We start from the raw sequence: 23,445 nt of genomic DNA, 5'->3' as shown, positions 1-23,445 counted from the left end.
ATCGTTTTCTTACAGACAAGAAAGTACAGACTAGGAGAAGTTTCACCCAAGGCCATGAGGGCTGTAGAAAGTGGAGTTGGGAGAAGAAGTTAATCATCTTCACCTATGAGGAATTTGCTCTCTGCCCAGAGTACTGGGCTGTGCCAGTGTTTCCAATAGATGAGAAGAAAGATGTACGGGTCAGAGTCAAGATCTGTGGATTTGTTAAAAAATAAATGCACAGAACTTTAGTTCTTTACAAACTACCTGGGTGGTTTACAAACTACTACAGCATTTCAGCATATATAGCATTTTTACAAAATACTACAGCAACAGATGAAGATTTGAGCTGAGAAGCAAAGCCACTAAATAAACTCTTCCCCTTGTTCCTAGTATTCCCATTTCCGCCATGTGTCACTTGCTGAAATCTCTTCAGATGGACCATAGGACACAGAGCACATCTGGAAGCAGAAGACTTTAATTTGGATGCCTAACGACTAATTTATGAGCCTAACTTTAGCCAAGCAAGTTTGACAGTCCTGGCCTCTGCCTTTAATGCTATTAGTATTCTGGAGGGTCTATTGATGATTTCATGCCAAATCAATTTTGGGACATTAAAGTGATTTGTCTGAAATCCAACAAAAGAACTTTCCTAATAATTCAGCTCTCAGACTGCAGTGCTGGTGGGAAAGTAATATGTGCCTGAATAGGTGCCCTCAATTTGCTCAAACATTTCAGAAAGATTTTACTGGAATTTAAAGCATTCTAACCTATATCCTTTTTTAAAAACCTTTGCTGTTCATTTTAACACTAATTCATAGTTCACTTCAAGGTAATTTTAAAATAAAAAAGTCAAAATCTTCTCTAAGGAAAAGGTGTTTCATCTTGAACGTAAAATCTTCCATGTATATCTTTTAGATATACCTATATTTGCACTCTCAAAAATGCACATTAAACTGTCAAAATGTACACTAACAAACTAGCCTTAAACTACTTGCTTTTAAGTCAGGCAATGCAATTGTCTTTCTGCCAGAGCAATGATGATGCACAAATAAGGAAGAGCCAGTGTATGATTTATCAGTGCTCTTTGTGAAGTATGTATAAGCTCCTTCCAAAATATTCAAACTTTTTACCCTATATGTGGAGTCATACAAATGTGATGACCCATTGCTTTTACATTTGCAAATTATACATGTCTAAGATGAAGGATTGTATTAGCTGACTTTGTAGAAAAAGTTACTTGCACTGTACTCAAAGCTCTGAAAAGAAGAAATATGAAATACAGCATTCCTCCTGCCTCTGTGCATTGGGTAAGTCAGGTTCAGAGATCTAGTAAATACTAACTGCCAGGAATGCTGAAGAGCATAAAGGTTGCTTCTATGTTTGATAAGTATATTGTTAGCAGTCACTGTTATTTTTGTTGAAGGATATCATATATTTCAGTTAGTGAAGAAACAGCCAGGGATGCTAAGTAGCTTGAAATGGGAAACAACTAACAACCAACACCTGAACTGCGAGCTTATTTAAATGAGTGTTTGATTGAATATATTGCAGTACAGAGTTGTCCAGGGTTCATCCAAAACAATGCCACCCAAATTTGTAATGGCTAACCCTAAGTGAACAGGAAAATAACAATTTCTGCCTCTTTGCATTATTCCTCCCCATTATGGAGTTTACTTTCAATCCCTCTTTATAGGTCTTGGATAGGGCCCTGGTGCAAGCTGATGGCTTTGAGTCCATCAGTGTGACAGCCAGCTGCCTGAAATGGCAGCCAGGGTCTGGCTCTGGCAGCCTGGCCCAGCAGGGCAGGAGCCATCTGGCACCACCACCTCGCCGGGTACTGGTCCTGCAAAGCTCATCAGAAACCCTGCGGAGCTCCGGGGCTGGGGTGCCAGCAGTGCTGCCAGGCCAGGGCGGCACATCCTCCCTGCAGGGAACCACCGAACACAAACTGATTTGGGGGTGACTAAAACCTTGTTAAGGAACACAGAAATTAAGCTTCAGAGACTCTAATATAGCACTGTCCAGAGAGTCTTCTGGTAACAGACCTTTGAGTGCAAACGTATGCCATAGAAATAGATGTCATTTACGGGAAAAAAATAAGTATCTTTTCCCTGACTTTGCACTATGCAGGGTGGTCAAGGAGGCCTTTACAAGAGGACTAAAGATAATGTCCCAGAAACAAAGAGCACATTTTTCTTGCTCTGGGTAAATATACCGATACGCGTCGGTGCCTTTTCCAGTTCTGGCACATTGCTTCAATCTTTTCTTTCCTACCATGTGAACAAATGTTTGTTTGCTTCAAGTTCAAGACAGGCTTTCCAAGGCAAAATCCATCCAGATGGTCACCAGACAAAGGGAGGAGTCTCAGATTTCTCTGAACAGTTTTTTAAACTGAAGAAATTGTTTTCTACAATGTTCTTTACTGATGATGCCTCTTCTGCTATTGCTCACATTGATGGAATAAGCTGCTTTTGTTGATTAAAGCTCTTGAATCCCATAGGCAGTTTAAATCCTATCAAAAGGTTCATCTTTTCAGATGTTCTTTTTAAGTTCTTTAACTATGGTTTCTGAATTCTCCCTACTATTTCAATCCTTATAGCTAAGCCCTTCACGCTCTCTTTACATAGTTCCTGGAAATTATATGAGCACTATATGTTTTACACATTTACTTCAAATGAATATATATGCTACTGTTGTACATGTATCGCGCATGACACCTGAAAACTTTACTCTTCATGTACCGCACATGTAGTGGATACGTAGGTACATTTGATGACCACTTATATAATATTCCGGTTTTTATTTCTTCAAAACCTAAACAATCAAGCCTTTAACACCAAAATCATATTTTATGTCCTCTGTGTTGTTTAAAACATATTTCTTTTTTAGACCAAATATTCTTGCCTCCTGTTTCACAAATGATCACTGGTGACACTCTGTTTGCTGTCACTAGAACTGTACACTGCTTTCATCCAGAAGCAAAATATAACAGGTGAGATCTACCACTTAGCATATAGTTTTAATTCCTCTAGTAGTGTAAAATCTTCAGCTGAGATTAGCCCAAACACATTGTTTAAATTAGGAGGGTCTTCACAACCCAGGACTCTGTATCCCGAACTGTTGTGTGCAATCCTTTTTATGAGGGAACTGCATAGCCAACACCAGGTTGTTGCAGGTCATTGTGTGGGCTGTGGGTCTGTGGAGGAGTTTTGTAGCTGCTCAGTGCTACAGGGATGCTGTGGTGTATGCAGCTGTGGGGGCAAGCCATAAGCACAGTGACTCACCGACAGGAGAAAGGTACCAGGAGGCCAGGGCACAAGACTTTCTGTATGCCAATAAATACCAGACGGTAAACCCTGTCCCAGGAATGTACTGTGAGAAAGTAAGAGCAAGCCAGAGCAGGAATGTGGCAGGTGGATTAAAGGAGATGACAGATGTCATAGGACAAGGTGCTTGGGGCAGTGAATCGTGGGCAAGAAACATCATTGAGATGTCCTCACACGCTTTGCTCCTGATTATCATGCAAGTCATGTTATTCATGCGTAGTAAAGCTCCTTTGTAAGTGGTTTTCTGTTCACACCCTGTTCAGTAATTAACATACATTTCATTTAAGGGGGACAAGACTTCTTTTAGTGAGTTGTAGAAAAATCACATGGATTTTGGTATGATTCATATTGCCTTAATTTCTAGAGATTTGCTTCACTAGAGCCAATTTTTGATGTGCTAAGGCTTGTGAGTCCGTTAAATAGCTGTTATAGGCCACTTGGTCATTATGATTGGTACTATACTCCACATATGGCTTGAAGTGTTTGGGAGTAAAGATGACAGATGCCTGTCAGAGTGATCTGGATCCAGAACCCATTCATTCTGCTGGTCACACGGGATCAGGTTACCATCAAGGCAAAGGAGTTGAAACACTCAGCTTCAAATTCCTGCTCCATCAGTGTGTATGGCTGTGGGAAGCACAAAAAGTCTGTCTCTACCTCAATGAAATGGGGAAAAATATGCTTCCCTACCTCACATATTCCTGAGGATAAATTCCTGAAAGCTGCTGAGGTGCTCAGATCCTATGGTAATGGAGGCAATATCAGTACAATAGATTAATAGTCTTTCCATTTACTTTGGATGGACCTCGTGCACTTCTTGCAATGTTCAAAGTAAGTAATTATCATTATTTCCATCTGTTCTTTCTCTGCCTGTGTCTTTCAAAAGTTATGGCAAAGGCTGACAAGGTAGAAAGACTGTATGCCTCAGAAATGAGCAAAGTGAAAAAAAACCCTCACCAAAGCATGTCTGAAAGAACAAAATACACTTTCAGAACCATGTTACTCCTTAAGAAAAAAGAAATAAATATATACGTAACATGAAGTCTGAAAGTTTTGCAAATTATTTTGTGAACCATCATGAAGACTGTCTCTGGGGCTTGGGTGAATGGCACCTCATCAGCATATTCAGGCCAATGGCACAACTGAGTTTTGAAGTAAATAACTTGTGAGCATTGGCATGTTTTAGTTTTCTAAACACTTTTATTTTACAATTTTTTTTTTTAAATTGGATAAGAAATGGTCATAGACTTTTTTGAGAATAATAATGCAATAAACTTGCTACAGGTAAAGAAAGCCAATCCCACAGAGCAATCACTTCTGCCTAAGACAGTAATGCTCACCCAGAGCAACCGCATCTTTTAACAGATGTGTTAAAAGACCTATAAAGTCATATTAAAGTGGTCAACTAACTACTGGCTTTTTACAAAACCAGCTGCAGCAAAAGCTGGGGTAGGCTTTCTCTGCGAAGGGGAAAGGCAGGTTGCTGCTGAGGTATCAGCATAACCTCGGAAGAGATAAAAGAGGTTGTGGTATCTCTAAAATTGCTATCTTCCTAAAACTCAAATATCCACTGGCCCCCTCTTAAATTCTGTTTAACTGTAGCCAAATATCCTGCTAAAACTTCTCCCACAATATAGATTCCTAGCTCCTGGGGAAAATACAGGTTGTTACCTATATTACAGTTTCTCAGTTCCTCTGCCTGTATGAAGGTTTATGAAGCCTAGATAATGTGTTAGATTATTTTTCATATTGCATTCTTGGCAAGCTTTATCATCTTTCAGGTAGCAGAGAAAAACACTACCTCCAGCAAGCACCTCAGGAAAGCCTTTCAGAACGGTACTTGCTTTGGGTCACCCACAGTAGGTTCAAAGGGCATGGTGAATGGGTGAAGAGGGAGTTACTTGCTGTTTCTCACAGGTATCATGGCTCCTTTTGGGAAGTGGAGAACTGCTTTCCCAGCTCTATGCAGTACAAAATCTGTGCTGCTGTAAAGGTAGACAAGACCAAGGGGACTCTGGAAACTTTGAAGAACTTCTGTAATTTCAAAACTGAACAAAGCAAGTGAGAGCAGGGGGAATAGTTCATTTTGCTTCCAGGATGGTTTTCATGTGAATTCAGCAGGATTATGAGACGGTTTTTCCTGTTCCTAAGTGGGATGGTGTGAGGGGCAAAGGTCAGACACTGAATATTTCCAAAGGGCCAGGTTCTGGCATGCTCTGGCTTCCAAAATATTTTTAGTGATTGAGACCCTGCTGGAAAAGTATAGCATCACTGACTTTGATTAGCATCAACAGGGATGCTAATCAGGGAAGAGAAATTAGCATCTGACACTGTAAGGCTACTTTTAAGTTCATATTACTCTCCTTATTCAATCAGTGTTTACAAAACACATTGGTGCCTATGGAAGTGTGGACTTCTGCTAAAGGCTTTTGTGGGAAATTTCTGCTTCTCTTAAGCAGGGTCAGCTTTAGTCTTCCCACTGAATCAGCTGGAAACCAAGGTGTTAAAATTCTGTATTTAATGCTAGAAAACATGGGTAGAAGTGAGATGTCCATTTGAAAATTTATTTCCATTTTTGTGTGGACAGGCCTGTGTGTCTGGAAATGTTATCAAGGTTAATTAGAAAAATTATCTCATCAGCGCAAAAAAAATCAGGTGAGTGGTATCTCTCTGCTTGAGACGCGCTAATCTTTCCTAGCTCGGTTTCAAGTGCAACTACAATTCATCAAAGTCATTCTCTCATATAGTCCCTCGAGGACTTCGAAAGTGTAGCCCAGTGTGGCAGACTCCCATTGCACCTGCAGTATAAATGAAAACGGGTGTTGCAGCTGCTTCCTCCAGCCACAAGCAATAAAAAAAAAATTAACAAACAAAAAGAAAGGCTGACATGTCCATCAAGTACTGTTTTCTTTCCCTACTTGAAAAGTTACTTGCATGTTATTTCTCTCTGTGGTTTGTGAACACCTCCCCGGAGTTAAAAACAAGTCATGATCATTCTCTGACTCCTTTGTCATTTGATTGTTCTCATCCAATATTTGCTTACATGCTTTTAAAATACTTTTTTTTTTCTTTTACTAAAATAAGATGCATGGCCAGGCAGTGCTGTGAATAAGAGGTGCATTTCTGTACCAGTGGCTTTCAAAAGAAAAGCTAATGATACTACTGATTGTAGTACTGATGTACTTGTTCAGGTTGCACCCCAGTAGGGTTTTTTTTTGCTATTTTCAAGTGGGCAGTCATCACCACTGATACCTTGCTGGCTGTTCAGGCCATTGATTTTGAAATGTTCATTGTCTCCTTCAGTACGGTGTTTTTTTTTTTTTGATCAAAAAGTCTCACAGAGCATGATTCACTGCTCACCTGTCATGCAAATAGGTTACTATCTGGAAAAGGCTGTAACAGAAGCCAGGCATTTCTGTTTTCAGCTGAAATGATATTTCTCATTCTCTCCTTTGGGAGGATTTTGCTATGTCTCTAGTTTCCAGTCTTCTCCCATCATTCACTGGATTCATCCCTTTGACTTCAGTTTCAGGAGAGCAAGATTTAGCCTGAGGCGTCTCCTCCAAGAAAAATAAACTCTAAATTGTTCACTGTTTTATTTGCACCTTTTCTTTCTTGTGAGTCACCCCATTCATCGAATGCAGGCCTTTGCCTGATCCCTCTCCTTGGGCAGCACTCCTCACAGGAGGTGGAGGTGGGAGGTCCGAAGTGCCAGCCTGAAATCAAGAAGCGACCAAACTGTCAGCAATGAGATCTATCTTTACATTTTGTTACATAGCGTCACTATAAATAAAACGGAAAATCACTGCTGCAGCTTTCCTGCTTTCTCCCTTTATCCATCATTGTCCTTTCTGCTGTGGCAATGGAAAACAAGCAAGAGAGAAAATAAATTAAATTACTCTCTGGTGCACGAAAAAAAAAGCCATTTAGCTCAGAATTCCCACTGGAACTGTCAGGCTGCAACAGGGAGAAAAAGCTTGTAATACCTCTGCTACAATGTGCAAGAGTATTAATCGGTTGTTACCTCTCCTGGCCAAGCAGGGTGCATGGGAAGGCACAACAGTTGCCTACTCCTCCCCGTACTGCTCCCTTTGCAAGGACACGGAGAGCCATGGTGCTGTGGTGGAGACTCCCCAGGGAGTTAGGAAGTTCCCACAGTTAGGAAAAACCACTCCTTAATCACAGTCATCCTCACCACACCACCCCTACAGGTTCAGAGCACTGTGTGGGGCTTATGCTAACACTTCTTACTTTGTGTTGTTACTCTGACAATAAAGGGGATATACTTTTAGCCCTGTTGTATGAACTGAAGTTTGTTGTTAATTCCCTTCCTTACTTATCATTATTTATTACTAATCTATTTTATTACCAGAGTACTCAGGATCCACAGTAGTATAATGAAGAGCTGGTTTGCATGTACTAACTGGTTTCCAAATCTCCAATATCTGTGTAATGGCCTGTGCAATAAACATGGTCCAGCAAAAGCACTTGTTCAGGCACTGTTCTCAGCACGCACGTGGTCCTATCAAACTGATGGACATCTGCCTGCAGACATGGAGAGAAGGGACATGGGATTTTTCAGGAGTTTAAGCATTGGATTTCTGCATGCTGGACCATTGCTGGTTTCTGCTGTCAACACTACTACCTCTAAAATGCTCTGTAAAGCAGGCATTTTACAGATTAGATATTCCTGCTCTACATGCAGCATTTATATTTACAGAAAACAACTCTGCAGCAGAGCCTCCATCATCAGGACAGGAAATTTCTTGACTTGAAATCTTATTCACATGTAAACCTGAGCATTCAGAGATGTGTATAAATTAACCAAGATATACAGTCTTCTGGACTCATATGTCAATAAGCTTGAATACCTTTTTAGAAACATTTTTTGTGACTACTTCTTGCTATTCAGATCACTGGCCAGACATGCAGTCTGGAATTCACCAAAGTCAGAGCAGCATACAGCCTCCAGTAACAGTTTGGGAAATTTTCAATCATGTTTACCTTGCATATAATACAGGATGACTCCTCCAATGTATTTTTAAAACACATTTTTTTCCAGTGTAATTCACAATTAGAGACTCTCTTCTCTATTGTGAAGTGTTTATTTTGTTCCACGCTGATTTGCAGTGTGCCTAATGAGCACTTAACAAGATATCAATTAATCATGCAAATGGGAAGAAATAGATATTCAGATGATTGCATTACCTGGAGCTAAGATTTGGGATTTCATATAGTTAGCTGTCTCTTGTTGTGGGATTTTTTTTTTTAGTTTGGTTTCCTTTTGTTTTTAATGATTTTCATGACTTTCTGCTTATGCTGTTAAACAGATGCTCAGGACCTCCCCTGCATCATGGTCTCACTGGTCCTGAAAAGACACATTTCTGGCAAGACATATTTCACATTAGATGCTAAGAATGTGCCCATGTGTCACGAGTCCTGTTCCTTCAGAAAGCCTGCACCCTCCCACATGCATGCTGTCCAGATGATCGGCACATGTTTGCAAATCCAGCTTTTCTCCGAAATACTGAAATTTCTGGGAACAGACAAAGTAACTTTGTAGTTCAAAAGGAATAAATGTCATTTTGTGGTCATTCTGGACATGGCACAAACAGATACAAGGTATTTGCAGTGCGTAACCCCCAGTCACACTCCTTAGTCATGGAGTTAGTTTGGAAATACATTTAAAATATCAGGATAAAACTCTCGAATTCTCCATATACATGTGGACAGTGTTGCTTTGCAGAAAATGAGTCCTTGCACGCTCAGCAGTGTTAGGACTTCATCTTGGGTCATCATCAGAAAAACCATAAGCAATTTCAAGCCTGTTAAACCTCAGTATTTTTTTCATCATCAGGCAAAGAGACTTAGGGATTCTGTATTAAACTATCCTAGAGAATTCATCAAGGACAACCAAATTATTTCCCTTGTATGACTGCTTAGAAGGATAAATCTGAGTAATCACATAGATTTAGAGGGCTGCTACTTATGATGATCGAAACATGAACTCCCAAGCAGAGTCAGAAAAGGGGCAGCATTGCTGTTAAATTTCTGCTTAGGACATTCCTTAGCTGCCAGGCTGCCCAAATCAGCTGGTTCACATGGAGTAGATGCAGGTATTCCTGGATGCTTTGGCTACCCAGCTGTGTTTTTTGATGAGGGAATCAGATTGGTGTGGTGTAAGCCTGGGGAGAGGCTGCAGGGACTTAAGAGGACAGCAGGCTCTCAGGGAAGCTTCCCAGAGGAGATCTCTGCAGTTTCCTGAATCACCCATTTAGGGCAAATCTCCTCCACCACGGCCACAGTTACAGAAATCCCATGCCAAAAACAAGGAGGTCCCTGGGAGGGCACAGCATGCAAAGGCAGTAGCAGGGCTCAGAGACAGGGCTGTTGGCCACACGACTCCTGCATGGCTCCTCCTTGCAAAGCTGTGACCTGTGCCACTGTCCTAGGGGACGGTGCAGTCCTTAAGTCCTTTCCTCTTCCATCCACTGGGAATTTCCCCCCATTAATTTGAATTTGCAGTTCTGTGTTTTCCTGAGTATACGCCTTGATTTTGCTGTCTTTTTTTCTTTTCTCTCTTTTTTTTTTTTTTTTATTCTTCTTGGCAAAACTTATCCAGTGATTATTTGAAAGGCTGCGACGGCATCTAGGGAGTTCCTCTTGCGCTGTTATGATTTAGGCTTGAAATTGCTTAATTGCTGTTTCCTGTACTTCTCATTTTCAGTTCCCTAAAGACTGTATCAATTTATTGCCTGTTATTCCCAATGACAGAGCAGTGTTTTGTGTGTATGCTTCAACAAGACATTTTAAAGTCTCTTCCTACAAGCTGAAGATCTAGCTTTTCGTCCTGGTTTGCTCTTTGTTCCTGTTGGCCCTGAGGAATTCTCACATACAGCACCAGTGGTTGCAGGCAAGACTACCTATCTATCTGTCTACCACTAAGCATGCTCAAAGTTTTCCTATCACATATTGTTTTTAATTTAAATGATAAATTACTGTAATTCCTCATTAAAAAAAAGCCAATAAAATTCCATCAGTAATAGTGTTATAAAAAGTTTTGAGTTAAACCATACATAGATACAAAAACATTAAGGACAACAGAGACAGGCAGGAAAGCAAAATATCAATGATGTGAACAAGTGAGAGCAAAGAAAAATAAAGTAGGCATAAATTAACTCACACTTATACCAGGCTAAATTAGAAATTAGTCCCCAAAACCCAATGCTACAGTGCTGTTGAGATGTATGATCAAACGCTACAATGCTGGGCGTACGATCAAATCCAGGATGGTTTTACTGTTGAAACAGTTCCTAACCTTGGGACAAAGACCCTGCCATTTAATGCAGTTACTCAAAATAAAGCAAGGACTCTCTTCAAGTCAATCTGTGTTATAGTTTTGTGAGTATTTATTAGTGCAATAAGAAGATAACCAGTGGATCACTTTAAATAGCACTAAATGATTTTCCTGTTGGAGACAAACTCACTTGTTTTCTCTGTTCATTTTCTGATGCCTTTGCTTTCAAATGCTTGAATCTGCTTTTTAGCATTGAAAGATGAGGAATGAAGACCTGTTTCAGACTCCTCTTCGCCATATTGTGTTTCCAAATGTTGACCTGCTACATACAAGCTGTCTTTTGTTTAGGAGGGATTCAGAGTGGTCTCTGCTGTCTATACACTCTCAGGAGTCCGTTGAAAAATCCTCATTTTACTTTATTCTCTTATGTTGATGAGCATTTTACTGGAACATCAGTCAAACCCAAATTAAACTTTACTGATAAAGTCTGAATGCATTTGAAAATAGGCAGAGTGCTAATAATTTATTTTTAAATGCATTTATCATAATGCTTATTAGGAGTAGTAATATTTTAAAAATAATTAACATTCAAAACCATTTTAAAGTGTTTAGAAGAAATCAATCTTATGAATAGAATGATGTCCAGTGTAGTGTTAGCTCTCTGAAACCATATGACATACTTTTTAGAAGATGACAGGCAGTAGCCAGTGTTGAGAAAGGGACTCCTCTTGGCTCCAACTGCTAACGGAGGACTCTCGGCATATGTTCCCTCCAAGAAATTTGCATGAAGCTTGAAAAGGAAATGCTAATGATGTCTTCATAAATTCTCCTCTTTCCTGGCTCTAATGGAGTCATTTCAAGCTTCTGACACCTTAGATTATTACTTGATCACAGTACCTAAAGAAGCTGCTGATACTAATGGTCACTGATATTTTTTAACCATACAAAACAGAATTTGATATGTGTCTCCAGAGGTGTGACCTCTTGTTGACTTTCCATAAGCAACAAACATTCTGGTTTTATTAAGTACATCCTTTACTATGTTTATCAATTTTGCTAATTTCATGTAACCTCACTTTCACCAATCATCTGCATAATTCCATTTTTCAGGAGTTAATGTATGGATCCAGAGGTCAAAGTCCCAGTGAACAGCTCCAAGTTCCCCCTCATCAGGGGCACCATCCCAAAGGTGTTGTCCCATATAGGCAATTTTGATATCCTGCAGGTTATCTGAAAAGGTCAAGTCTCAGTTCCAGGACTTATCTTAGACATGAGAACACACTGACCATTGTGTATTTTATCCCTCAGCACAGCTCTCACTTGAGCACCTGAATAGCTCACAGGTTGCACTTCAGTTTGATGCATATTCACATAAAGGGAAAGTTTAAAACCTAAATAACTGCCAGACAGAAACATGGCTGGACAAATGCCAATTTTTGTCCAATTTTATTCAAAGCATTTACAGCTTACTTGGTTACTTTGATGTAGTGCATTGGGTCAAAATACCCACCAAGCGCTTTTTGTTGTGTTTGAGGCATGTATTTAGAATTAGCTTAGACAAGGTGCATTACCCTTGAATTATCTGTGTGAGCTAAAGCAAAACAGATGCAGGAAGAATGTGATTATCTTGGTAATGTTTGTGAAACAGATGCCAGCGCTAGCAGTAGAATAAAGCACCCTTCTATGTTACTAATGTTCTTGCCATAAGGTTAAAAATACACTGCACATCCACCACCTCCTTACTCAGTCTACTGGATAGATATGTGAAAAAATATTGTTAGGAAAAGGTCATATCAGAAATATCTATCTAAAATAAGGTTTATCCACTGAAACACTGAACAGACTTTGGCTTCTGACTCCTACAGCATCACATCCTACAGGTCAGAAAAAAATAAAGAATCACATTTCTGTTCTCTACGCTTTCTTTTTCAATTTCTTTTCCTTTAATACAACATACTCTAAAAGGACAAAACCAAGCACAAAGTACATGAGACCGGGCATGATCCAGGCTCCCCCCTCTGCAGGAATTTAGCCATTTCTCTCAAGCTTACCATGGGTTTGGTGATTGTTGAGCCCACATGAAGGAAAACAAGATGAATAGATACACATACCCCAGGCACGGCTCTGCCCAGGTTGCCCCGGTTGTTTGGGTGGCAGGGAGGAATGGGGCAGCCAAATCATCATGGGGTTGGCAGATGATGCTGACCTCAGAGGTCCTTGTGGGGCAATTTCTTCTGCCTAAGAGAGATGAGGGGACAGGTAGGTGCTTTTCAGTGCTGACTGAACTCCATGCATTTTTTTTTTCCAAAGGTCCTGGAAGAGGCTGGTAGATGCTCTAGTCTGGTGTTAGCATGTACATCTTGACCTCATCAAGGATCATTTTGTCCAGCACAGGAGCTGTTGTCCTGAACTTTGTAGCCAGGAGAAAATCCCAAAACATCCCATTAAAGTACAATTTTACCTGTCTCAGGGTCTGGTATCACTCTTGCACAAACTGGGTTGGGGCCATGGCCTCCCTTAGCAGCCCCTTCATCCTGCCTGAAAGTACTATGTTACCTGACATCTTGCTTGGTCCATATGTAGGTAATGCAAAGAATAAAGGGACTTCATTCCTCCCTGTCACTGGAAATAAACAAGATAGATAGGGAAACTAGTGCTGTGCAAGTCATACCTGATGCAAAGTTATGATGTGAGATGAAACAGGAATGTAAGGACTTGTATACCTTAACGCTCAGCCCGAAGTAGGCTGGCAACTGCGGGCATTTTTCTAGGCATGATTCCTCACAGATTTCAATCCCTGGTTCAAAGAAAAAGAGAATCCTTAAAGATGTCACACATTTGCCTAGCAAAGAAAACTGGTAAAAGAAAGATAAAAAACATGTATATTTCTGTCACCAGGCTTCTGGGAAATAAGTATAGAGCTCTATTTTACTCTTCAGCACTGCATGAGAAGCAGAATGCAAAATTTCCTCCTTGAAATACTTTGGCACAAGCAACTATTCTGCACTATTTGTTTAGAAATCCAGTGGGGCTTCACAGAATAAAAGCTAGTATCTTCATACTGGTAGTTGAAATAAGAACTAATTTCATGCACAATTGGCAGCGCAGAAGGAAGTTCCTTGATATCCAAAGAGCAAAAGATTTTATGAGGCTGCATATGTATTTATGATTATTTAAGGTTCTTGTTATAATGAGGATCCTTTAAGGAGAGGAATTTTGTATTTTAATTTGCATAAAAACAATAAAAACTCTTTGAGAAGCAATTTCTTTCTATATAAAAAGTGAGAACATAGCACCTTAGTGGCACAGACATCTGTTACTTAAGCAGATGCCACCATGTAAACTCCATCAAGCAACACTATTCACCAATCAGAAATCACCCAAACTACATCCACAGCCAAAATTCAGTGGGTGGCTGGGAGCCCCCAAAACAGGTTGAGAAATGATGGGCTTTTCTTCAATGCCCTCATTAAGCATTCAATGGCATTTATTTGTTCATCGCTAATGAACGCTACAGTATCATATGGCTCTGTAGCGGCTCTTTGGTATAAAGTTAATCCACATGATGTACAGTCTGCAATTCTTGCTCATGAGATTCATATCAAAGGAGCACTAGCCCTTCGACACATGAAATAAATAGCCATTTCTTTGTTTCTTATTATGGTCGTGGTTCAGTGTCCTCACTTGGGAGCTGATATATCAATATCTCTGAAAGAGATTAAGTATTGCCTGCTTAAGTGTACATGCAGCAGTACAAACTCAGAGGACTGTATTCAGCAGCTGAGCTGCACTGGAAAGTCTGGGGCTGATAGGCCCTTTCTGAATTTAGCTTACACTTTAAATCAGGAGTTCATGAAAGGCATTAAGAAAAACTATTATATTACTAGAATGGATGGCAGTACAGTTTATATGTAACACCTTGAAATAAGCAGTAGGATTTTCAATCACTTGATAACCTTGAAACTGCTAAGGTATCAAATTGCTATCATGAATATTGTGCAGGAACAGAAATAACTCAGAAAGCTGCCTTTGTGAATAATAATGTGGGAGAAAGCAATGTTCTTCTGGGCTAGACTCACAATAGCACCCACAAGCAAATATACATGAAGGCAAGGCATGTACTTAAACAAGCATATTTGCATTTGACTATATATCAATCAGTTATCAGTACAGCTACATCTTACCTGACCCACAGAGAAAATAAAATGCATGCTAGATAACTTTACCATGCAGAAAAAAAGTAAGTGCAAGAAACTCATTTTTATATATGCAACTGAAACTACTGGGATAAAATACCCTTTGATAGGCATTACATCTTGAGCAAAGTATTTTAAAAAATGCACACAGTACAAACTCTTCTATGCAGGAACAGAAATCCTTCCATTCCATAACATAAAAATCCAAACCATATCTTCCTGGTTTGCATGCAAGACATGTTAATAAATCCTAAGCTCCGCTCCTTACTTCATTCATTCTGGATGAAAACGCAGAGATTTCCTAAGGAAGAGGAAAATCTCAGCCATCCCTCCAGACTCCCATGTTTAAGTCCTGAATGAGTGGAGTTTATACCAAACTCCATTTTTGTTCTGAAGTACACCACAGCTTTAGTCTTGTGGCATTTTCAGGTGACACAGCCTACTGAGATCCTGTGACAGCCATGTGAAAACTCAGTGTCTGGAGTGATTCATCATTGTGTCAGATTGTCCTGCACTTTGTCACAATGACTGACAATAGGGGAAACTTGGAAATAATACAAAGATTCAACCCTCACTGATAATGCCTGCATTGTGATTCGAGCAGGCAGCGAGCATGTGAGGAGAATGCTAATTCTGTCCCCCACCCCCAATTTCATACTCCTGTTCCTTTCAACAGCTGGGCGCCTGCACTTGCTTTCTTAATCTTCACTCCTGTGGCATGTTTAAATGCAGAACCTTTTTTCTAGTGTGTTAAAGAGCCATATTATTACAAATGCAAAAAGAGGCAACGTTGCACAGAAGGGTAAATTCTGCCAGCAATGCCAGGCACTGCTTGGCAGGACTGTCTTTGGGTGGATGCGCCCTTCTCTCCTAAAAGCAAACCTTACCAGGGTATGTCACCAGCACCTGAAATAACAGTAAAAGCATTTTGAGCAGTAATCCCAGTAACACTACAAAACCCAGCAAGCTCATGTGAATTTGCATGTGGAGCAGGATCTTGCTGAAGGGGCTCATAAAAAATGATTACAGAGAAATTATGGAGAAAACCTCTCCTATGAAGACAGGCTGAGAGAGTTGGGCTTGTTCAGCCTGGAGAGGAGAAGGGTCTCAGAAGAATTTAGAGCAGCCTTCCAGTGCCTAAAGGGGATTTACAAGAAAACTGGAGAGGGACTTTTTACAAGGGCAGGTAGGGATAGGACAAGGGGGAATGGCTTTAACCCAGAAGAGAGGAGATTTAGACCAAATATTAGGAAGAAGTTCTTCTCTTTGAGGGTGGTGAGGCACTGGCACAGGTTACCCTGAGAAGCTGTGGCTGCCTCATCCCTGGAGAAGCTTAAGGCCAGGTTGGATGGGGCTTTCAGTAACCTAGTCTAGTGTAAGGTGTCCCTGCCTGTGGCAGGGGGATTGGAACTGAGTGATCTTAAGGTCCTTTCCATCACAAACCATTCCATGATTTCATGAATTTTTTCCTTTATTTTGCATTGACTTGCAATAAAGGTTTAAAATAATTGCTGACTCGATAGGGTACTGAACCACAAAAGGCCAGAAAAAGTGGTTGCAGGAACTTCTGCTTCTGGGAAGAGGCTCATGAGGGAGGCTGGTCTAGTAACTGAGTAAAAAGCAGGTTTAGAAGAGAAAACACAGCAATAGCTCTGAGCTCAGCTGATGATGAAAATTCTATTTTGTTTCCCATTTTAAAAGTGAAAATCTCTCTGAAGAATATTACCTGCTTACAAACTCAGAGGACATTTATAATTTTGGAGATCAGTCCCACAAACAGCCCATTTAATCAGATGTGCACCAGTGTGCTTTAGAAGCTGGGCCTTTAGAAATGAAAATAAAAGAAAAAGGAATTTCCAATGGAAGAAGAAGAATGATCCAGTTATCTAATTGGCACTAGCAGTGTATTTTTTTCTTTGAGCAAATACCAAGCTTAATTCAGAAGAAAAGACAGGCAAACCTCCTGCAGCCCACTACTCTGCTGTAAGCCATTGGCTCTTTGTATGAAGAACTGCATGATGCCAAAACTGGTTCAACACATCGGAGAGAAACTGGGGTCTGATTCTGGTCTTCTTTATGCTGATATAAAACTGGAAAAAACACAGGACAAAGTGGAGTCACTCTGAACTGGCACTGGTATACCTGAAAAAAAAAAATGAGACCAGATTAAAACCATCAGTAGAAAGTTATTTAATTTTCAGTGACTACAGCTCAAAGTGGGGTAGGCTTGTGTAAGCTGGAAGCTGAAGTCACTAAGGTTGCTTGAGTTGGAGCATAAAAGGCTTCTTACTTTTTCACTGCAGTTGGCTAACGTTTTGTCTCTAAGGAATATGGGCACAGAGCTTGAAAAAGTTTAGTGAATTCATACATTAATTTAAGCTCAATAACACATTTCCATCCCTAACTGTAACACTGCTCGGGGAAGAAAGGTATATGGTTTATCTGCTGAATATGGTTAATTTCAGGATGGTGAGGATGAAGGAACAGGATAGGCATTAAAATAAACATCTACACAATAAACAATCTGTATATGAGAATGATCTCAGTTTTCCATTAAATAAAGCTCCACAAACATTGCAAGCTGAGGGACAGAATGACTTTACTGATGTTGAATTCGTCATTCACTTTGTTTTCTTTAAAATGGGCAGTAAAAGAAAAGATACGTTTTTTCACTCTGTTGCTTTGGCAAGATGAGCTTGAACCATCAGCTTAAGGTCTCTGGACCTTTAACTTGTGACAATGGTGATGGAAGATGCAAGTTTCCTAAAATGTCTTAACAACCACTACAGCATCTGTCCATGTAGATATTAAAGATATAGTCAGTGAAAGCAATACAAATCCACAATGAGATTAGAATCTAAACAGCTGGGAAGCAATTGCTATGTTCAGTCATTCAGGTGAAATCACTGCTGGCCTTTGGACTACCTATTACATTTTTTCCCCAGTTGTTTCTTTCTTATAATTAACATGTAGTACCAAGTACAAGATTTTTAATTTTTTTTTTACAAAAAGCACTCTTCCATATGGATTGCAATTATCTTTGAAATATTTTAATATGAAGAAAACAGCAAAAAATAAAGAGCAGTTTCAGTTTTAATGTTCCAGTTTAATTAAGAAAGTGTTCAAGTAATTTAAAAATGTAGGCATTAAAATACCAATTAAGCTTAAGGCAAGCTTTCCTATTAATTCTGATGACACCAATACAGGGGTGTCACACAAAGGTGACCCCATAGAAACAGGTTAAGTTGAGAATTATATTTGGCTATATGGGTGTTGTGAGAAAATGAATTAATTTATGCAGAAACTACACCTATTTGGGTAACTGCAGCAGGCTGAGCCTTGAGAACCATGATGCAGCTCTCACAAGTAACTTGGCAAACTTAACCTCTCTTCGAGGTTTTAATTCCAGTTTTTATTTCTCAGACATCCACTTTGGGTGACCATCCTGTTGAAAACTGAAAATATTTAAACATGTTTTTAACTGCACTGTGTGAACACAACTGAAATCCACTGCTTGAAATAATGGCTGTTCTAAAGTGCAGTAATTATTTTTAAAACCATTTATTGTTTTGTGTTGGTGGCTAAGTTATAAATGTACCATTTTAACACATTAAAATTCATTTATTGCCTGAAATTCTAATGCAGGAATACTGCAGGTTTTCATGGGTGGTAGTGACATTAAGAAAGCAGAAGTCCATATATCTGATCTGAGTATTTGCAATTAAAATTTTGTGGGTAGCTGGGCCCTTTAAAAAGCCCAGAATACATTATCTTGCTGGAACAGTTACTGGAAGTATCCTTACAGACCCAGAGAAAGTAATTCTCAAAGCCAGCTTGGTTATGATGGATTTAAGTTAAATTGATCTCATTTCATTTTAGATCTTAAATTGGTTAATGGGGCTGAAATACGCTTTATTTCAGGGAAGTTGTATGGATCTGGACAAGTAACAGAATTTATGCTGACGTACAAGTCGAGTGCAAATACCACCATCACTTCTTCATTACCGCGTTAACTGGTGTGATATGTTCTGCTCAGCAGAACTTGGACAAAATGTCAGGCTCCTAAATGAAGAAGCTCCCGTTTCTCTGTGGGAAACCAGCTGATTGGTTAAAAGTACTTCAACCTGTATTTAATTCATGCCTTAAAAGTGCTCTTTGGCAGGAGCTCTTGGGATCTGATCTTATGTCACATTTACTGAAACTCATTTAATTATTTGCAGCTGAGGAGAGCAGGGAAATGGTTATCGCACAGGGAAAATCCAATCCTCTTCTTTATCAGCTTAAACCCCAAACCAGGGAAGTCAGTGAGGATTCCTAACTAGTACATGACCCTTTCTTTTTGGTGGCTTTATATAGGAGTGATTTCTTCCAGAAATTGAGAGGGATTTTGCAAGCACATGTCCACAATCTCTGCGAATGCAGACCCCGTCCTGGAAGTCTCTAAGCTGCTGCTCCTTGACATGCTTCAGTCAGCAACAAAGACATTAACATTGGGATTTCAAATATCCCCAGTGGTTCTTCCAGTTGCCAGACAAAATGAATGGAGCAATTTGGATACTCTGCAAACTGAGGCAGCCACTACCAAAGCAGGGACCGCCCGGTCACACTGCCACAATGGTGCAAAGGGCCCCACTGCCTTTGGAGCACAAGTTAATATCAAGTTTTAATAAAATCCAAACTCCTGCCATGGATTTCTAAGTGTTTTTCAGGGATTCCGGGTGGAAAAAAAAAAAAATTATATGCATTGTAGTAATGGGTGGTAAAAGGCAAAACCAGATGTATTCTGCCCTTATGAGCAGAACATAAAATGGTTTTGATGGAAAGCACATATAGAATATGGAATTCAGCCTAAGGCTAAAGACAGAAAATCAGTGACTTTTATCGCTTTAAAAATTGGCTTTATGACCATCATTAAACTAAAGCATCTCTCCTTGTGGGGGACTTTCATTTAATCAAGGATTGCACACCTTTTAGCACAATTAGTCACCTCCAAAGTGCTGTCATCATAAAACTTATTATTTTAAATTGTCACTTAAGAAAATCAGAACAAACTGTTTTGAACAAGAATGTTCAGTAGCGGTGAGTCTTAGGCCAGGCTGGTTAGATTTATGATAAATTCTTATCTGTGTGATTCTCTTTTTACAAATTTGAACCTGAAAACCTCATAAAATACATGGTATAAATGTTTCCTTTAAAAACTTTTGTGCACTTCACAATTACATAGCTTAAGAAGTTTAGAAGCCTTGGGCAAGCAAGCTAACGTATAAGAGGAACGCTTAAGAATTGTTTGTATGCTTGGTTTGTTTTACAGTGCATTTGGTCTTTAGTTTTGATTGGATTGTCTTACTGAAACATGAAGGGCATTTAGAAAGTAAGAAAGTGAATAGGATACATTTGCAACTATATGCCCAAAAGCAACATCTTAATGTCAGAAGTAAATTATAACAACTTACATTACTGATGACATACATTATAATGCAAAGCTTGGCAAACCACATCAAGGTTGCTCTTACCATGATCTGACAAAAATGTCTTTAAAGCCTCGTGTTTTCAGGTTAACACTAACCAGACTTCATTTATGTCAGGAATTTCATAAATAAAAAGCAAATATTACCAAAGATAAACCTATTTTTTTAAATGTTGCTAAATCTTTGTGAAAAGATTAAGACATTTATGCCAATAATCATGAGTAGGGTGGTTCCAGTGGGTAAGACAGATTTCAACCATCGTCTTTACCATGGCATCTTTGGGTGACCTTGAAATGTTTTTTAGGGATGGATCAATGAAAGGATTTAGGTAGGCAAGTCTAAGCTGTTGCCTATAGTTGAAGGTACCCCAGGCCTGTAAGCACTTCTGTGGGTGATGTGGGACATGCATATATGTGAAGTTTTGCTTGTGAACAGCAGAGAAGAATGAAAGACTTCACATTCCCCTGGCACACAGCAGCTCTCTCCTACGCATAATCTGGAGGACTTTCTGGCTCTGAATTGGACACAGGGACCCAATCTTGCAAGAGGGCTTGGCCCAAGCTCAGGATTCACAGGTGGGGAAAGGTAGGAGATGGCACCCTCCCCAGTCCCTTATCCATGCAGATCCAGCTGTGGTGCTCAGATCAAGAGTGTTACAACTCATGGCTTGGCCTCTGGCAGCAGCCCTGCGAGTGGCAGGAAAAGCGCAGTTCTTTCTGTGCAGCTCGTTACATTGGCAGAAGTAACCATACCCTCCCCTGGGACATAACTGCAGAATCCAACAACCTGCAGTTCCTGAAATTCCTATTCAAAGGGTAATTCCTCCATATTCCCTAATCCTTAAAAGATCACTCTTCCATGGACGTGTTTGGTCTTCCGCAAACATACTTAAACCTTCAACATCTACTACAGCCTCTTCTGGCAAGGAGCTACAAAGTTAAATCACAAGTTTGGGGAAAAAAACCCAAAACAACACAAAGCCCAAACAAATGCAAAAAGCTCCTTTTGTTTTAAATCTGCTCTTGTTTCGGAAGAGGGACTGGGAAGTCCCTGCTCACTCATGATTTTATACTTTTTTGTCATATCCGCCCACCATGTTATTTTCCAGACTGAAAGTACCAGTTTGCCTCCTTTGTAAAGTAAAGCCTTTCCAGCAGCTTAACTCATTCATCTCACAGGTATCTGAATCAACCCCTGATTTCTCCAGTGGGATTAAACCCCAAATCTCCCATTACAGTGACCTGACACCAAGATTCTCTCCTGGGTAAAATGAAACTCTCTCCCTGCGTCAGTTTTTATATAAACAGAAGAAGAGAGAGAAAGCAAGAAGTGACAGCAGCCACTTTCTGCAGGCACCTGTTGGGGCACTTATGGGAACGATGGACTTGTGTTTCAGTCCCTGCTCCACTAAATACTCCACCATGTTATACTGATTATTCAAGACCGAGGGACCTTTCACTCCGATGAATGAGAGTCGACTTTAACCGCAGGATGAATGACAACGAGAAGCATGGTGATTGCTCCCAATTTACTCTGGTGGAAATGGCTACCACTTTAGAATCAGGCCCACAGAAAAACCAAAAATAAAAATATTCACAACCCTTAAAAATAATAAGCCTGATTTGTCTTCATTTCAGCTGCAATCAGTGAGAAACAACCATGGTGAAATAAGCCTGAATGAAACATGAGATGGCATATTTAGGTTAACAATGGCTGAATTACTCTAGGTTTAGATTCTAGTGCAGGATTTCAGTAAAAAAGGATCCATGCTATCACTGTTTCCAGACACTGGAACTGCAAGCTCCTGGCAGGAGTGCCACAAGATCCTCACACCAGCCCCCAGCAGACAGGGCCTGCACTGGGGCTGGACAGAACATGGACTTCACAACCTCTTGGATGGCCTGGGGCACCTTGCTCTGATCACCAGCTGTCACTGGTGTGAATCTGCCTCGTTCTGAGCATTTCATAACACCTGAACTTTTCATGAAGCCCAAATTTATACCTAGTCTATAACTAAACTCCTTGGGGGTTTTATTTATTGTGGAATAAATACATAGACCAAACAAGTTCTATTCTCTCAACAGAGCACAAGAGATTTTTGTTTTAAAATGCACACAATATTATCATTTGTTTTCTGGACATTCTAAACATACCAGAGGAAAGTCCACCAAAACTAAATAAAGTTTAATAAACTAAAACCCCTTAAAAACACAGTATCTACCTTTAAAAATAATTATTTTGTATGGAATTGTTTTCCAATTATGTTGAAGCATTCTGCTGCTACTATGGTTTGCACAGACGGAATTATGTGTGTGTCTGTGTATGTGGAGCTTTGTTCATAGCATATGCACCGTAACTCTGCACTGGACTCTGCTGGTCTGAATGAGAAATTAAAACACAGTTGTCATATGGAAAATTAAAAAGTTACAAAAAAATCTATTTTATTCGTGATGATTATGATCCCCCTGAAAAGAAACTACTGAAAATGATGAGGAGCTGAACATGACCTGACAATGGCCACTCGCAGCCCAGAAAGCCAACTGCGTCCTGGGCTGCATCAAAAGAAGCGTGACCAGCGCTCCCTGTTCTCCAAACACCATGAAACAGCACTATGAAGGAGAAGCGCACACCCAGCAACATGAATACCATCACCTGCTTTTCTTGAAGGTGGAAGTAAGGTGAGTTAGCTTCAGCTTGTCTTCCTCGAAACTTACAGCAGCAATTGCTAATAGGAAGGAAATAGTGTTTGGCTCTTTACTACTATATGACAGTTTATGCTAATACTTTAATAACATTAAGACATCAATAACATTGATTATCATTAACATTATTAGACTGAGAATCAAGATTTTCTGGTAGAATCTTCTCAATAAATATCTAGTAAGCAGGTAAATACAAACAGACAAGTATTTCTTCAATATACTATTTAAACAGCTAAAAGCTCCTAAAGCACCGTTAACCCAATGGTGTGACAAGCATCAACTATCCTCTTAAGCAGATTCTCATAAAACTCAGAAGTAGCATGTGTGGCATGTGACAAATTTGTGATTAGAAGAAAATTAACATATTCAAACTCTGTTATGCAGACATGATCTGGATCCAAAATGTTCAGTGCTACCTCTTTAATAGTAAGCCAAATTGGAACTGAGTGCTTCCCTAGGTTGGGACCTAAGGGT

General features: G+C 39.8%; 1 long non-coding RNA gene across 1 annotated transcript; it reads right to left on the bottom strand.

Annotated features, from left to right (window-relative positions):
- Positions 1–7,788: 7,788 nt before the first annotated feature.
- LOC134156907 (uncharacterized) lies at positions 7,789–15,159 on the bottom strand. Its single transcript, XR_009962124.1, has 4 exons — positions 14,902–15,159; positions 13,277–13,402; positions 12,657–12,843; positions 7,789–7,853 (listed from the first exon to the last, which is right to left on the bottom strand). It is a non-coding gene; the product is annotated as an uncharacterized LOC134156907 (long non-coding RNA).
- Between the last annotated feature and the right edge of the window lie 8,286 nt (positions 15,160–23,445).

Source organism: Pezoporus occidentalis, unplaced genomic scaffold (genome assembly GCF_034315485.1).
Source record: "Pezoporus occidentalis ecotype Australia unplaced genomic scaffold, CSIRO_AGI_Poc_V1 ctg12, whole genome shotgun sequence".
Classification (NCBI taxonomy): Eukaryota; Metazoa; Chordata; class Aves; order Psittaciformes; family Psittacidae; genus Pezoporus; species Pezoporus occidentalis.
This window is presented reverse-complemented; position numbering and strand designations above follow the sequence as displayed.